The following is a 7,362-nucleotide window of genomic DNA, read 5'->3' on the forward strand; positions in this document are numbered from 1 at the left end:
AATAATAATATTAAATTAGTTCATATTGAGAAGAAATAAATCCCTCATAACCTGAGGTAATTAATTCTTACTTCAATCGAAATAAAGAAATATTATAATTCCATTATAATATTCACATGCACCCAAAATAGATTAAATTCAAGCCTAGTTAGAAAGATGAAGAATATTCAATTATTTAAAAATATCGAGACCAGATTTTAGATAAGTTCTATCAACCTTTTCTCGAAAAATTTAAATAACTGAATATTTCTTTTTCTTTCATTCCTAAATTTTAAGGTGACGAACCATTTTTAAGTGTCAATAATGGGATACAACTTTTAATTTAAAATTGTAAAAAACGACTCTCTAGTGAGTTAAGACAAGCCATTCAAATAATTTTAAATTAAAAGGGTATTACCTTTAATCCAATTACGTAATTAGGTCAAGTTGTGCACGTGACGGTATCATACTTCAGTTTAAAAAGGATACATTACTCCTAAATCTATACATATGAACTACATGCTTAAAATAAATATATGTGCATGCATACATATTATAATCATTCGAACACATGATTAGCATATATTTAAAACTAACCTAAACTAACCCTACATACCTATGCATAAAAATCTTAATCATGGCCTAAAATATAGAAAGGATAGATTTATGGTTGACAACATAAATAAAGCAAACAACAGGTTATTATGAAAAATAATGAGAAATAAATGGGCTTAAAAAATATGACCAAATTAAAAAGGAACTGCAAATCTGATGCTAAAATAACATACCACGCAAATAATGAGTCCTGTAACACAAAACTGATCCCATTTCAGGTACCAAAGTCACAATTTATCCATTCACAAACATAGGATTAAAAGGCAACTAAGTAATATTACCAGCCTCGTAATCAAGAATTAACCCTACATATGTGGGATTAAAATAAAAACGCTTCGAAAATAACATGACCAATGTATAAAACAGTAAAGATTTAAAATAACTAAGGCTAAGGACCATAATGAAATGTGCGCAAGACTCATTGATTAAAATGGTAGCGAGATCTGAAAGGTCGGTGTCCTCGGGTGAAGCTGGGCCATTGGATCGCTGGCCAAATCCAACGACTGTAAAGCGTCTGTGACGGTAGATGTGATCAGGGTTTGAGAACCCTAAATATTGATCTAGATCTAGACCGTTGGATAGTCCAAACCTGATGGATCTCATGAGGCAGTGCTGAAGGTAAAAGGGTAAAACCCTAAAATCTCTTGATTTGGATCGTGGATCTTACAAGTAATCCAACGGTGTACACTCGAGCGACGCTGGAGAATGATAGGAAACCCTATCAATATTGGGCTATTATTTAGGTCTTTTCATTTGGTCCTGGTCTGGCTACTGGGCTTAATGTAATTGTTGTAGGCTTGTAACAAATAGAAATATTTGATTAGTACCTAATGAAATATTATATATATATATATTTGATTTAATTATTTATATATATATTTATTTATACATTATAATCATAATAATATATTCTCCTAATTAATAATATAAATATGCCTAAATAACTAAAACCCAAACGGAAATTTAATGCGATCCGCAGACAAAATGAGCATCTACAGCTGCTCCTCTTTGCTCATTGTCATGCAACGAAAACAGAGCAAAGATCAAAGGAGGTCATATTTGTCCGGTTACGAGGAATTCAAAAGATCAGTATGTTCCACTGCAACTTCATGGTAGGTCGGACTTGATCTATTCCACTTTTTCGAGTAATCAGATCTCGAAAAAATTAATTCACTCCGCTATTCTTTGGAAAGAAATGAATCCGGATCGACCTGTTTCTCTTGTCTTCAACAAGATCAAATCTAAAAATCAAACATTACCAATCATTAGAGTACATTTGAGAATTTGAAAACATCATACTCGAAGGTCTTATAGATGGCCCGAAGAACTTATCATCTTGCTCGAAAGGCTTACAAATGACTCGAATGATTTAATCATCATGCTCGAAAGCCTTACTGATGTCCCGAAGAACTTACTAAGTAAGAAACTTTGGAAATAACTTTCTTACTTTTCAATTTCTGAAAACATTAAATGAGAAACTTTGAAAATCGCTTTCTTATTTTTCAAATTCATGTGAAAACATCCTGCCCGAAGGTCTTATAGATGACATGAAGGACTTATCATCTTGCTCGAAAGGCTTACAAATGACCCGAAGGATTTAATCATCATGCTCGAAAGACTTACTGATGACCCGAAGGACTTACTAAGTAAGAAACTTTGAAAATCGTTTTCTCATTTTTCAAATTCATGTGAAAACATCCTACCTGAAGGTCTTATAGATGGCCCGAAGGACTTATCATCTTGCTCAAAAGACTTACAGATGACCCGAAGGATTTAATCATCATGCTCGAAAGACTTACTGATGGCCCGAATGACTTACTAAGTACGAAACTTTGGAAATCTCTTTCTTACTTTTAAAAAATTTCATCTTATGGAAATGTTTAAATGAGAAACTTTGAAAATCTCTTTCTAGTTTTTAAATTCATGTGAAAACATCCTACTCGAAGGTCTTATGGATGGCCCAAAGGACTTATCATCTTACTCAAAAGACTTATAGATGAACCGGATTATTTAATCATCATGCTCGAAGGACTTACTGATGGCCCGAAGGACTTACTAAGTAATAAACTTTAGAAATCGCTTTCTTACTTTTCAAAGATTTCATTTTATGAAAACATTAAATGAGAAACTTTGAAAATCACTTTCTAATTTTCAAATTCATGTGAAAACATAATGCCCAAAGGTCTTATGGATGGCCTGAAGGACTTATCATCTTGCTCGAAAGACTTACAGATGACCCGAATGATTTAACCATCATGCTCAAAAGACTTACTGATGGCCCGAATGACTTATCATCTCTAGAAATAGTCTACTAAGTAAGAAACTTTGGAAATTGCTTTATTACTTTTCAAAAATTTCTTTTTTTTGAAAATATTCAAATGAGAAACTTTGGAAATTGTTTCCTCATTTTTTGAAAATCACTTAATGGTTGGGTAACATGCCCACTTCAAAGTAATACTTCCTTTGTATATTAGCTCCATGTTCTTCAGGCGTTGCCTCTCTAAATATGATTACTAGTATTTGGGGTTTAAATTCTTCATTTCAACTTGTCAGGCTTTTGACATCATGAATATTCTCTTTTCACTTAAAGATCTGTAAAAAAACATGTGTTTATGTGTAAAATGAAAATGCAATGCAATGCATCCCCTTTTATGAATGCATAAATGTTGATTCAATCTTTATTTGACTTCAAAGTGACGAACTCGATCTTCTTCCACTTGATCATTCCTTTCTAGAGTTTGCTTTAGATATCAGTGTAACAACTCATATTTTCAAGCTTGCAATCTTCCAAAGTGGCAAACTCGGTCCTCACATTAAATGCTCGAGAGTTAAAATCGACTATTCGATTTAATAATTGGTTAAAATTAATTAGGGTTAAAAATTAGAGCCTCCATTTTAGGCTTTCACTTTAGTCCCTTAATTTAAGGAATAATTTGATTTGGCCATCGCATTAAAATGCCCGAGGATCCATTTCAATTATTCGATTGAATAATTAGTTAAAAACAATTAGGATTAATATTATATCATCAACTTTTTTAGGTTTAGTCCTTTAGGTTCTTTAAATTAAATAATAGACATTTTAAGTTAGTGATTGTCTCAATTAACAAACCTAGTAATTAGGTTATTTTTAAATAATTTTATGACTGCATCTTGATTTAAAATGATAAGGCAATGTTCATTTGTCAAGGAATCAATATTGTATCCTCTGCGTTATGCTCAAGGGTAACCACTGGTAATTTCCGAAGTAAAACAACATCCTTTTCAAAATCATATATCATGATTTCCTGAACTTTAAGGCAATGTTCATTTACTTAGATAAATAATGAAGCTTTCGCATTAAATGTTCGAGAGTGGTTGTTATTAGTTTTAGTAAACCGACATCATTTTTCAAACTTGGCATCCATAATGCTTTTTAAATTAAATAAAACTTCGAACTCAAAATTTTCAATTTTAAATATAGGGTAATCAACTAGATATCAATTTATGGGTGTTGTGAGGGTGTTAATAATTCCCCACGCGTAATCGACTCCCAAACCTGATATTGTTTTCGCAAACCAAAATTTGGTATTTTTGATAAAATAAAAATGTTTTATTAAAACTACCCGATTTTAAGTGTTCCAATTTTACCTTAAAAATCATTGGTGGAAACTCTCAACATTTCATAAAAATCATTTCAAAACCCCTCATCGTTGCAACTAGTCGGCTTTTCCCCCAAAAGGTCGGTTGCTACAGCTTGGCGACTCCATTGGGGACTTTTGTTTTCTAAAACAAATAGAGAGTCGAGGCATGATTTGATTACCATATATTTGACATTTGAAAATTTTTAGTTCGAATTTATTTAATTTACAATTCATTATGTTTTTCAAAAAAATAAAAATAGATTTTATTTCTGATTAATGCTTTCACTTATGTGAACATATTTATAATTGGTGTATATCATAGCTCTATACCCGAGCTTCATCTCGTTTCACCTAAATAGGGGAAAACTTCCCACCACCGAGGAGCATTGGGCTTCCTCATGTAGGTCTGAAAAAGTATATTTGGAAATCATTCTAATTACATGTTCGGATATTAGTTTCGTGACACACATTTAGTGATGTGATCCCCTAAACTAAATTTGATTCACAAAGTTTGTAATAGGCCATATTCAAAGTCTTTATTAACCTTAGTAGGTTGTAAAGACAATTTTGGAACCTTTTTAGAACCACACTTCATGTAGAAAATTTAGCAAGCCCACCCCACTAGAGTCATGTGGATAACCTAGGATAACTAGAACACATGCGGTTAGAATTTTAATTTTCTTTGCATGTTTTGTTTGCAGCCTCATCTATGAGTTGTATTTAATTATTATTATTATTATTATTATTATTATTATTATTATTATTATTATTTTCTTCAGTTCATATTCGTTTAATTATTGTTTATACTAACTTGATTTCCTTTTGTCTTGTCGCATGCTTTGTTGTATTTTTCATTTTTGTATAAACATGACATATCATTCAAAGCTATTGATTTCTGAAATAGTTGGTCATTTAGAAGGTTCTCAAAACAACAACACCTTTTGTTGGGTTAGATAGAATTTCAAAGATTTCTTCATTAACAAAGCAAAAACTATAAGAATCAAGAGACCGTCTACCTACTAAGTAAACAAGTTAAACTCAAAAAGATTTAACAATGGAGATAACATTTAAAGTTCATGAAATGACTCAACAAACCTTCACTATAGGAGAGAAGCTAGAAGCTTTGAAGACTTTTTTAGTGCCAAAGTTTGACGAAAGACGATGCCTCATCTAATTACTCACATGAGTTAAACAACAAGGGGATAGAGCTAGATTTTATATGTAATCTTTGATTTTCACTTTCCTATAGTACCGAGACATCGTTAATTCTTCAAGAATTGTTCTATGCACAATTATTTTAAGATCAATATTTTTTGCATACATGTATTCACACTTCATTTGTATTCTTGTGCTTTTACATTTTAAAATCATACATTAAAACATTCATTCCTTTAATGAAAACCCTTAATAATAAGACAAGGTTTTCGATCGCAGAGATCCTAGCCCCTATTAGAAGTAAGAACACATCACACCCTTACGCTACAAGAAAAGTAACTAAGGAAATAGAAGATATACTCAATAAGATATAGAAAGATCAAAAGGAGTTGCACGATGAAATGAAAGGAATATTGGCTAATATTGAGGTTGATATTGTTAACTCTCAGGTTGATTTGCTGAAAAAAATGGAAGAATTTTTCAGGAAGCATGTGACTAATTCTAAGAGTGTTGTTGAAGACCTTTTGTATCCTTTTGGTTTCACACCTATCCATGTCCTTATGCGAACCCTTGTGCACTAAGAATTTCATTCGTCGACTTTCGTTACTACTGAGAAGTTGTCACATCATTAAGTTGGAACTTTCTTCTATATAAACTATTTCATTATCTTTAGGGTTAAGCTAATAGACTTTTACGCTGACAATGAGGTCCCCAATCTAAATGTATTAGTTGAGAAAGAAAAAATAACTCAACAACTGAAAATTTTATAGGAAAAGATAAAATCTATGGAGATGTTTGAGTCTTTCTATGGGTTTGATATCAAAGAACTAAGTTTGGTCCCCGACATGGCCATTCCATCAAAGTTTTGAGTTCCTGACTTTAATAAATATTATGGGACCACCTATCCTTCTTCCCACATCATCATGTTTAGTAGTAAAATGACCGACCATATAGAGAATGAAAAATTGTTAGCTTTCAAGATAACCTGACCAGACCCACTTCCAGTTAGTACAATTAGCTAAGTCGTACTCAAATCCGTTCTTAGAAGGATTTAGCTCAGTCATTTTTAGGTCAATGCAAGCACATGACTGATATGATCCTTAACCAAACAACGTAACAAAGTATGGAGATAGAGCATAATGAGAGTTTCTAACAGTACGCACAACGATGGAGGGACATTGCATCCCAAGTGAATCCGTCGGTAACTAAAAAGAGTTCATATTTTTGTTCATTGATACATTAAAATCTTTATATATAGATCAAATGATAGAAACTTCCAATAATAATTTCTCTGACATCGTCATACATGGAGAAATTATCAAAAAAACTATCAAGAATGACAAGATAAGAGCGATGACAATGATGAGGTTGAGAATAAATATGAGGTCAATACATTAAGGTCTTATTTATCTAATGGTGGGACTAGACGTCATAAGGTGATCCGAAAAAAGACTTCTACTAGTCTAATTCCAATGATGTATGAAGAATTGCTCTTAATTATGGTTGAGAAAAATCTAGTAACTTCAACTCAGTACAAGTTAAAAGAACCCCAGTTTCCTAAAGACTATGATGCCAACGCAGTGTGTAGCTATCACATAGGAAACACAGGGCACACTACCGAAAACTATGGTGCATTGAAGTATAAGGTTCAAAATTTGATCGATTCTGAGGTATGGATCTTCAATGAGTAATGGGGTATTCTAATACATATAAAAAAGAAGTCATTACATCCACTAGGAATCTTTATTACACTTGTAGTTTATTGTCTTGTTTAAATTTTGTTTCTTTATTTCTCTTTTAAAAAGTGCAAGTTACTTAACTTTCGAACGTATTAAACAAAATGCTACCATATGAGGTTATGAACAATGAAGCAAATTTCAATATTAAAATTCTTTAAATATCAACTGTTTTAAATGCTCTCTTGAGAATTAAAATTATAGCTTCTTTGAAAAAGTGGCAAGATTGAACACTTGTAAAATAAGAACCCTTGGTT

This window comes from Hibiscus syriacus, unplaced genomic scaffold, assembly GCF_006381635.1.
Source record: "Hibiscus syriacus cultivar Baekdansim isolate YM2019G1 unplaced genomic scaffold, ASM638163v2 tig00110483_pilon, whole genome shotgun sequence".
In the NCBI taxonomy this organism is placed as follows: Eukaryota; Viridiplantae; Streptophyta; class Magnoliopsida; order Malvales; family Malvaceae; genus Hibiscus; species Hibiscus syriacus.